Here is a 10,743-nt window from a genome sequence, read left to right on the forward strand (position 1 = left end):
GACTGTCTTACCCGCCATCCTCGGCCATGCCCTGCCCCCACTCTCCACACCTAGGCGGGGCCAAACAGCAGCAGACTGGCTGCCCTATGGGGGGGTGGTCATGGACCCTGACCCTGCCCCCCGGATCCTCTGCGACTCCCACAGACAGGCTGGGCTTTGCCCCACCTCCCAGGGTGCGGCAGGACACAGCTGCCCCAAGTGCCGGCGAGGCACAGAGAAGGCCGCTGGCATTCTGGCTAGCAATCGGGCTCTCACCCCCCACTCCACGGGGGAAGCCTCCCTCACCGCCTCGTTCTCGTCCGTCTCCTCCCCGTTCTCCTGCTGCAGCTTTGGCCTCTTCTTAAAGGCCTCCTTCTCCGGGCTGCCAGGAAGAGACGGGATGAACTGCGGTGACAGGGCAGCCCTGGCACACGGTCCCCTTAGACCATACATCCCCAACACCCTCCATCTCAGAGCCCTTCAGGAACCCAGCTTCACTGCCGTCCAGAGAGATGGGCCAGGCAGTGTTACCAGATGGGGAGACTGAGGCACAAGGAGGGGAAGGGACTCACCCAAGGTCATGTGGCACGTCAGAGGCAGAGCTGAGAAAAGAACCCAGGAGTCCTGATTCTCTGCTGTATGGCTTTGGCTTCCCAGGGATGGGGCAGGACAATGTCTGGACCAGCAGGGCTGATGGGGGCTGGAGGGTGCCAGGGCTGGAAGCCAAGGGAGAAGTGGGCATCCCAATAACTATGGTCCTGCCATAATAATGAAGAGCCAGGGGTGGGAGCACCCAGAACAGACCCCCCCCCTCTGTTCCCAGCAAGGAGTTGGCCATCACCTCTTCCTCCGCTGCTTGGTCTCCTTCTTCAGCCGCTCCAAGTCCTGCTTGGCCCGCCGGAGGACTTTGGTGGCCTCTGCCTCCATGGAGACCACGGGGCTGCTGAGCGCCCCCAGGCCTGGGCCTGGAGACGAGCCCAGGGAGTACAGGGGCCTGGAGGAGACCCGCGACAGACTCCGGCGGAGCGACTCGTTCATGGCTTCGCTCTCCAAGAGCTTTGTCCTGGGGATCGGAGGGGCTTTTGGTTACGGAGATCTGCTGCCCTGGGCAGATGTCCAAACACCCCAGGGGAAAAGACACCCCCTCCCCCCAACCTCTACGGAGGGGTGACCGGGAGAGTGTGTGTCTGGAACCTGAACTGCCCTCGCTCAGCTCGGACAAAGGGGCTCAGGGCTCTGCTCCCGGGGAGGGGTGCTGCAGAAGGACATCGCAGGGAAGGAAAGCTGGCATGGCCACCACTAACCATCTGCATGCCTCTCGTGGGAGCAAAGAGTCACAGCAGATGCCACTTCATGGATTTAGTGCCTTCACTTAGATGGCAATGCAGCCCAGGCCACGTCACAAAGGCCCCAGGGCTTCCCACCAGGTCTGAACGCTAACGGGAGAGAAGCAACCCTATGGCCGACAGCCAGTTCTCAACAGCCACGGTGATACGCTGACATGGCAGCCTAAGGGTTAATCTTCAGCAGCGGCTGCGCTAGACACGGTGGGGCACCTCTGTTTTCTAGCATTACGGACTGGGTCTGGATCCTCAGCGGGAGGGGCGTAAATCGGCATTGCTCCAGGGACCCCAGTGGGACAACGCTGATTTTACACCAGCTGAGAATCTGGCCCAGAACGAGCGAGGGGATTCCTGTCTCCAGGGTTGTCAGTTTCTCCAGCACGAAATCCACATTTATGAGCAGCACTAGCTATCAGACTGCATTTCAATGTACCCCCGGGAGGCATTTAAGTCTGGATCAGCCAAGGCTCCAGAGAAAGCTTGGGAGCACAAGGGCCGGACAGGACGCCCTACAGGATGGAGACATTTCCATCTCGAATGTGGGGCTTTTATTTATATTTCAGCAGCACCGAGAGAGACGGGATCGAGGCCCTGTTGTGCCAGGTGCTGCACACACCCGTGAGACGGGCGCTACCCCAAAGCACCGACAATCTAAATGGTCGCATCAGACCAAAGGCAAGAGAGAGGGGAAGTGACTTGCCCGAGGTCATTGGCAGAGCTGCGATGCCAGCCTACCATTTGAACCCAGTGTCCGCGGCACCAGTCACCCAGCCGGGAGCGGCAGAGCCAGAGGGAATCTGGGCCTCCAGAGCCCCAGGTCAGCAGCCCCCCCGCTAGCCCGCACTGCCTCTTTGCAGGTCCTCTCAAGCTGCACGCGATACGTGGCCCCCCCAGACGGGCGGAAGGAGAGAACGTGACCCACGCCCACCTGAGCTCCTCGATCTCCCGGATGTAGTTCTGGATCAGGGCGCCGATGGCCTCGTTGCCGTCACCTGGAGGGACAGAATTAGGATCACGGACTAGCTCAGAAACACCTAGCAGCTGGGCTGCCACTCAGCTGCCCTTTGACCTAAGCTCTGGGGTGGCTGTAATTTTCGTGGGACCGATCCGCATGCCCCACCTCGCATACACGTTCTCCGGAGGTGCCCATGCTCACCTGCCTTGGCCAGTATCAAATTGGCCTCCTGGCTCATCAGGTGGGTGACCTCGCTGTTGATGGCATCAATGGCCTCCTGCATGGCCTTCACCCTCATGCGCAAGGTGGCGTTCTCCTTCTGGAGCATGGCGTTCTCCTGGAACAAGTCACTGTAGCCCTCGGCGCCGTCCTCCCCGATCACACGCTTGCCCTGCGGGGAGAGGAGAAAGGGAGATGCAGAGAGGGCAAAGCCACAGCGTCGGTCAGCCCTGGCCAAACCCAGCCGGCCACGTGCTCAATGGCGCCATACTGAGGAAGATGGGTAGGGTAACCCTACGTCCCGTTTCGGCTGGGACAAGTCCGTTTTTTAAGCCATGTCCCAGGCGTCCCGACTTTTTTTTGGCAAAAGTGGGCATTTGTCTCCAAGGGCAAACGGGACAAACACCCAGTTTTGTCAAGAAAGTGGGGTGCAGAGGAACGTGGGGGGGAGGCCGGGATCCAGCGGGGGGCAGGCAGGGCTCGGGTGAGCAGCGACGCTGGCCCCAGCCTTTGGGAAATAGTCAGCCTATCCCGTATGTGCTTTGCTGCTCGCCCCAGCCCTGCCTACCCTCTGCACAGGGACGGGGGCTCATGTGAGCGGCTCAGGCCAGCCCCACATGGGGGGAGGGACTCAGGCGAGTGGTTCGAGGCAGCCCCGTGGGGGGGGGGAGGAGGAGGAGGAGGGGCTCAGGCCAGCCCCACGGGGTGTTCTGTTTTCCCTTTGGGAAATATGGTCACCTTAAAGATGGGTCACAGCAAGAGGAGCAGGGAAAAGGCGGAGACTCAAAAAATGGCAAGCGTGCCCGTGGGAAGGCCGTGCTCGGGGGACAGCAGAAACAGGGAGCAGCTGACATGCTGTTGGTGCCTTTTACTCAGGTAAGGTACTGATCTGAGCCCCATGATGGCAGGAGCTGAGCACCTCCCAGTTTAATGCATTTACCCTCATGCACCCCCAGGGGGCAGGGCAGTGCTCTGACCCCGGCTGGGCAGCTGGGGATTGAGGCCCTGACGCTAAGGGAGTTGCCCAAAGTCACACGGCGAGTCTGTGGCAGAGCAAGGACTTGACCACAGGGCTCCCAAGTCCCAGGCCAGTGCCATGACCACTGGGCCATCCTTCCTCTCGGGCTGGGGAGATACATGACTCAGCTCAATAGCAACCTCTGGCTGCCTAAGGGCTGGTGCTCATGGGAAACCAGTCCAGCCAAGCTCAGCATGAAGCAGGATGTCTGATATGCCGCACAGGACAGGGATATAAAGCAGGAGGTGCCTTCCCAGCTCCGAAACATACCCTGAAGCCTTCTCCCTGTTCAGACATGACATACAGCCCTTTAACAGCCTACCTCGCCATAGTCCCTTGCATCCTACCCACAAACTACAGCACCACTGAAACACAGCCATCTCTGCGGTGGAGCCCAGAGCGGTGGCCAGAGCCCCTCCCCCGCTCCCCCCCCCCCCCTCCACAGTCTCAGCACGCCGCTTGGGCGGGGCGGAGCCAGACATCTGCTCTAAGCCGAGCGGCACGGTAAGGGGGCCGGGGAGTTGGAGAAGGGGGGCAGTCAGGGGACAGGGAGCGGGGCGGGGGTTGGATGGGTCAGGGGTTCTGGGGGGGCTGTCAGGGGGGCAGGGGTGTGGAGAGGGGTCGAGGCAGGCAGGGAGCAGAGGGGGTTGGATGGGTCGGGAGTTCTGGGGGTCCTGTCAGGGGGCGGGGAGCAGTTGGATAGGGCATGAGAGTCCCGGGGGTCTGTCTGGGGGCAGGGGTGTGAATATGGGGTGGGGATGTGGATAAGGGTTGGGGCAGTCGGGAGACAGGTAGGGTCCTATGGGGGCAGTTAGGGTGGGGAGTTCTCAGGAGGAGGCAGGCAGGGGACAAGGAGCGGGGGGGGGGGTTGGGGGTACTGAGGGGAGTAGTCAGGGGGTGGGAAGTGGGTTGGAGTGGATGGGGGCAGGGCGGGGCTAGAGCGGGACTTCCCCCCCCCCCCAGTGTCCTCTTTTTTGATTGTGGAAATATGGTAACCCTAAGTTAGTGGTCTGTGCAGCCTGGCTTATGGGAACCATCCTGGGCTCCCAGTGTGCTGGCCAAGCCTGGATGTGTCGGTGAAGGTGTCAGAGAGCAGACAGAGAGAGGCACAGAAGAACAGGGGTCTCATCTTTCAACTCTGCAGCTTGGACACACCCTCGTGCCTGGGCTCCCGGCCTCTCCTGCCTGGGGTCCCCTGCACCTTGGTCTTGCCTAGTTCACACCCAGCTAGGGCACCCCGGCTCTCGTCCAGCTGGCACTCATTCCGCACGCTTAGCCGCGTCCAGACCCTGGCACCTAGCTCTGGTACAACTGGCTCCTCGCACCCAGAGCCTGGGCATCCCTGGAACCGGGAGTTACCCAGGTCATGGGGGCTGGGGTGGGAGGAGACTGGGGGGTCGGAGGGAGGTCTCTGCAGGGTGGGGGAGGTTCCATGGGGGGGATTCCACGGGGAGTACCTGGTTCTTGTCCAGCTCGCAGTTCTTGTATTCGCTCTCGCCCTGCTCCTGGAAGGTGGCGATGACAAAGCCGACGAAGAGGTTCATCATGAAGAAGGCGATGAGGATGATGTAGATGATGAAGAAGATGGCGATCTCCACCCGGTAGTTGTAGATGGGGCCCATGTCCTCGGTGTGGGTGTCAATGGCCTTGTACAGCAGCCTCACCAAGATCCACCCTTGGTGCCTCTCCCCAGAGTACAGGTGGCAGCCTGGATCTACAGGCTGGAGCAGCTCGGCAAATCCCACCACATGCCTGGCAAATCCTGCCGTCCGGGATGAGCTCTGCCCTTCCACAGCCAGGGAGACTCATGCCCCAGGGCAGCCCCCTATACACCCAGACACGTACTTCACCCACTAGCGTGTCTGAAAGGGGACCTGCAAAGGTGACATAACACCCTGGGATATGGGAGGCACGTGACTCCTCCATTTGGGGAGGCTGCGTGTGCCCAGACTATGGCCCCGCCCCTGCTCCAGCTCCTGCCCCACTCATCCCCGCCTGCGCCTCTTCAGCCCCTCCCCTGGGGTTCCCCTGCCTGCCCGCCGGCTTCCGGCCACTCACCCCTCGTGCATGCGTGTGTCTCTTCACCCCCTCCTTCAAGGCTCCCCTGCAAGCAGACTGGGGACAGGAAGAGGACGAGTGGGAGCGGGAACTCAAGTGGAGTGCGGGCAGGACCACAGCCAGGGTGCCCACCCTTTTGGCAGCGGTGCGCTCCAAAGGCGGCAGGCCGTCTGTTTGGGGAGGCTTAGCCCCCTCTGGCCTCTTATACCCACCACCCATGCCTGGGGGCTGCCATCTTCTGCTCCTGCTTTTGATGATGAGTGAAGAAGGCCTGAAAGAGCTTTCCCAGGTCGTTCCATAAAACACAAGACAGTCCCAGGCTTAGGGTTGCCAACTTTCTACTCACACAAAACTGAACAGCCCTGCCCTGCCTCCCAGGCCCCGCTCCCTGCTCACTCCCTCTGTCACTCGCTCTCCCCACTCTCACTCACTCCCTTATTTCCACCAGGCTGGGGCAGGGGGTTGGGGTGCGTGAGGGGGTGAGGGCTCCGGCTGGGGATGCGGGTTCTGGGGTGGGGCCAAAAATGAGGGGTTTGAGGTGTAGGAGGGGCTCCGGGCTGGGGGATGGAGCTGAAGGGTTCGGAGTATGGGAGGGGGTTCCGGGCTGAGGCAGGGGGCTGGGAGGGGGTATGGGCTCTGGGCTGGGGTGTGTGTTCTGGAGTGGGGCCAGAAATGAGGGGTTCAGGGTGCGCGAGGGGGCTCCGGGCTGGGGCAGGGGGTTTGGGGGTGGAGGTGCAGACTCTGGGGTGGGGCTGGGGATGAGGGGTTTGGGGTGCAGGAGGGTGCTCCGAGCCAAAGGCGTGAGGGCGATCAGGGCTGGGGCAGGGGGTTGGGGCGTGGGAGGGGGTCAGGGGTCCAGGTTCTGGGCGGCGGTTACCTCAAGCAGCTCCCGGAAGCAGTGGCTTGTCCTCCCTCTGGCTCCTACGTGGAGGTGCGGCCAGGTGGCTCTGCGTGCTGCCCTGTCCGCAGGCACCCCCCCTGCAGCTCCCATTGGCTGTAGTTTCTGGCCAATGGGAGCTGCAGAGCTGGCACTTGGGGCGGGAACAGCGTACGGAGCCCCCTGGCTGCCCCTACACATAGGAGCCAAAGGGGGGACATGCTCCTGCTTCCAGAAGCCGCGGCTGACTTATCCCTGCTGTGCCGCTGACCGGACTTTTAATGGCCTGGTCAGTGGTGCTGACCAGAGCCACCAGGGTCCCTTTTCGACCAGGTGTTCCGGTCAAAACCCGGACACCTGGCAACCCTGCTAGTGCCTTAACCATTGGCCTGGCCTTCCTCTGGCTTACGAGTCCAACTCCTCCTTGGTCCTGGCCATTCAACACTCCCCTCGGCTCCCTGCCCCCTAGAGCAAACTGCCCTGTGCTGCAGGCTTTGCTCTGCATAGAGACCCACGCCTGGGCTCCTCTGCTCAGCAGGGTCCCGGGAACAGGCTGTGAGCACAAGAGACAACAAACCAGGACTGGTTCCTCGCCTTCCCCACCAGTCCCCCCTCAGGCAATGACACCCCCCCGGTCCCTGCGCTCTGGCTGCGAGGTACATGCAGTGATGACAGGGGGCGCCTACCTGCATTCCTCTTCTGTCATCTTGGCATGATCCGTACAGCTGCTAAACTTCCCCTAGGTTTAAGCAGAGAGCAGAAGAATCAGGGATTGTACTGTGAACCGCAGGGGGCCTGACTGATAGACCTGGGGAGCAAGGACAAGGGCAGCTGCTGGCAACTGCAGTACATCCTGACATGACCCCACGGCTTGGCCCCGACCCAGGGGGCAGCGTCTCCACGGCCCATTCCAGCCTGAAAGGGGCTGGTTAGTGCCAGCCGTGAGCGTCTGGGCCCTACCCCAGCTGGGCCTTTCCTTAGAGGTGCTTAGAGCCCAGCCAGATGTGCCAGCCCTCAACTCTCCCTGCGCAGTCAGCAGCACTGACAACCCCTAGGAGCCCTGCAAGGCCCAAAGGCCAGACCACTGCTGCAGCAACCCGTAGCACTTCTAGCCAAAGAGTCACGTCAACCTCATCCATTCGCACAACAGCGCAAGCGCAGACCTGCCTGCAGTGCCACGGGTGGTCAGGAGGAAACACCTGTGATCCTGCAACATGGTGGGGAGCTGGAGCGGGCAGGGGAAACCGAGTCACAGGTGGGGAAGGGACTGGCCCAAGGCTACCTGGCTGGTCAGCACCAAAGCTGGCAAGAGACCCCCAAATTGGCTGACTCCCACTGGGCCATGGGGCTGCCTTGCGTGGGCACAGATTATGCATACACTGCCCTGTTCTGCCTGCAGCGTGCTGGTACCCCCAAGGGGATGGCCGGGGATGGTCCTCGGCCTCCCCCTGAATTTCTGACATGGGAGAATCCCCTCACTTAAAAGAAACGAAGAGGAGCCACTTCCTGGAGCTTCCCTGAGCTCAGCTCCACCCCAGCTCTCCCCAGGACAGGGAGGGTTGGGGGATACCAGCGCTGGGTTCTGGCCGGGAGGGGCTCTCACCTTGAAGAGCTGCACCCCGATGCAGGCCAACATGAACTGCAGCAGGGTGGTGACAATCACAATGTTGCCGATGGTCTTGATGGCCACGAACACGCACTGGACTACATGCTAGAGAGAGAGAGAGAGGCCAATGCAGAGATGGGCCAGGCCTGCAGCACCACGACCTGCTGTGGGTATCGGCCGTGCCCCTGTGTAGGGGAAGGGGCCATCCCAGACACAGACGGGGGACACAGCACCACACCGGTGTGCAGGGGACACGGCCGTCCCAGACACGGATGGGGGACCCAGCACCACACCAGGGGAAGCGGCCATCCCAGACACGGACGGGGGACCCAGCACCACACTGGTGTGCAGGGGAAGCGGCTGTTCCAGATGCAGCCAGGGGACCTAATACAAAACCAATGGGTTGCCTCCCAGCTGCCCACAGACACCTAACAAAACACCCGGGTAAGAGTGAAATCAGGTGGCCTGAGCCCTGGGACGTGCAGTCCTGGGATCCTGCTCAGATGGCCCATGATCTGGCAGGTCCTGGATTCCTGGGGCAGATCTGAGGGGGGCCGTGTCCACCCCCTATGGAGGGCCCTTGTCCCCGCCTTGCTCTCACCTTCAGCCCCTTCGCTCTGTTAATGGCCCGCAGCGGCCGCAGGACTCTCGGCACCCTCAGGATTTTCACCACGGAGATGGCGCTGGACCTGGGGAGGGCGGGGGGAGACGGGGTGACTCAGCCAGCTTGGGGTCTGGCCAGACAAATCAGCTCCTCATACGCTGTCAGGAGCCAAACCGGCCTGCAGCGATGCATCGGGGGAGAGCCAACACCTGTGCCCCTCCAACATGGGCAGGGGAGCTGTACCTGCCAGGGACAGGAGGGGGCAGACTGGGGGGACAGGCAGGCGAGGAGGGGGCATGCTGGAGGGGGCAGGCTGGGGGACATGCTTGGAGGGCAGGCCGGGGGGTGCAGAGCAGCAGGGGCAGGAGGGGGCAGTCTGGGGGAAATGCTTGGGGGGCAGGCCGGGAGGTACAGAGCGGGAAGGGACGTGCTGGGGAGACCGGCTGGCGGTGTGCTGCAGGGGGCAGGCTGGGGGGTGCGGAGCGGGAGGGGGCGCGCTGCGGGGCAGGCTGGCGGTGTGCTGCAGGGGGCAGGCTGGGGGGGTGCAGAGCGGGAGGGGGGGCGCTGGGGGGCAGGCTGGCGGTGTGCTGCAGGGGGCAGGCTGGGAGGTGCGGAGCGGGAAGGGGCGTGCTGGGGGGGCAGGCTGGCGGTGTGCTGCAGGGGGCAGGCTGGGGGGTGCAGAGCGGGAGGGGGTGCGCTGGGGGGCAGGCTGGCGGTGTGCTGCAGGGGGCAGACTGGGGGATGCGGAGCGGGAGGGGGCGCGCTGGGGGGCAGGCTGGCGGTGTGCTGCAGGGGGCAGGCCGGGGGGTGCGGAGCGGCAGGGGCAGGAGGACAGGCCGGGAGTATGCTCTGACGGGGCCAGGCTGTCATGTGTTCTAGGAGGGGATTGCAATCCAGTTTGACAGAGCTCCCCAAGGGCAGCACTTCCAGGCGCTTCCCACCGTGGGGGAAGGGGCAGGCGGCTGCACAGTACATCAGTAGCAGAGTTGGGCCTAGCCCCCAGGATCGCTGACATCCCTATCCTGAGCCCTAGCCCCTAGGCCACATTCCCACCCACCATGAGGAACAGAACCCAAGAGTCCTGAAGGAACTTGGGGGAGGAGGAAGGCAATTCCAGATTGAAGTGAGTGCCTGCCCACAAAATCCTTGCGTATCCAATTCACGTCACAGCCTCTCCTCCCCATTCTCAGGGGTTGTTTATTTCCTTACTCCCAACAGTGTGGCTGGATGACTTTGTGGCACTGAATAGTGTATGAATGCTAATGCAAGGGGAATCAACCAACTCACATGCTTCTGGGCACAGGCTGATTGTCACAGGGATCAGGAGGGAATTATTCCTCACCCTCCATCTACAGCCCTGCATCTGCCCAGGTGCATCCCTACCATCTGCAGCATCAGTTACTGGTCATTGCTGGAGGTGAGATACTAGGCTAGACAGACCAATGGCCTAACCCATCCTACGTCTCTATTGCCAACATAGATGACAGCACAGCAGATGGCCCTATCCTCTGCTGAACAGGCAGACCAGTTGCTACAACGGGTGCTTACTCAATTCCCATGGAGATGAGGGAGACAGCAACCACCAGCAGATCCAGGAGGTTGAAGTAGTTCCGGCAGAAGGACCCCTTGTGAAGGAATGCACCGTATGCGGTCATCTGAAGGGAAGAAGAGGGGAGTTAATGGGAACGGGGCAGATCACCTCTGATCCTCTCTCTTTTTAGTGACTGCTGCTTATGAAAGAAGCCAGATTGGAGCCCTGGACACTTAAGTCCTCTCTAGATCCACAGAATAGGCACAGTAAAGGAAGCTTATCATGTACCACTGAGCCAGCGAGCCTCAGCCCCACCCCACAGGAGTCTCTCCAGGGAGTTCATTCTCCACAGCCCATTCTAGGCCCAGCTGCCAATTGTGATGGTGCTTTTCTCACGCAGACACCTGTGGCCTAGGAACTGGGCTGACAGCCACTAAACAAATGCTTCCCTGGGCGCCCAACCGGCCACAGTAGAGCACGGCCCGCAGGGCCTTCTCTGACTGGTCCGTCTAGGGTGGGACTCAGGAGCAGAGCTGGTCAAAACTCGGCATTT

At 61.8% G+C, this 10,743-nt stretch overlaps 1 pseudogene; it reads right to left on the reverse strand.

Moving 5' to 3' along the window:
• LOC135977720 (kinesin-like protein KIF21B) overlaps positions 1–10,426 on the reverse strand; it is a 33,751-nt pseudogene extending 23,325 nt beyond the window's left edge.
• Positions 10,427–10,743: the final 317 nt, after the last annotated feature.

The sequence above is a fragment of the Chrysemys picta genome, unplaced genomic scaffold (assembly GCF_011386835.1).
Source record: "Chrysemys picta bellii isolate R12L10 unplaced genomic scaffold, ASM1138683v2 scaf19, whole genome shotgun sequence".
Lineage (NCBI taxonomy): Eukaryota > Metazoa > Chordata > Testudines > Emydidae > Chrysemys > Chrysemys picta.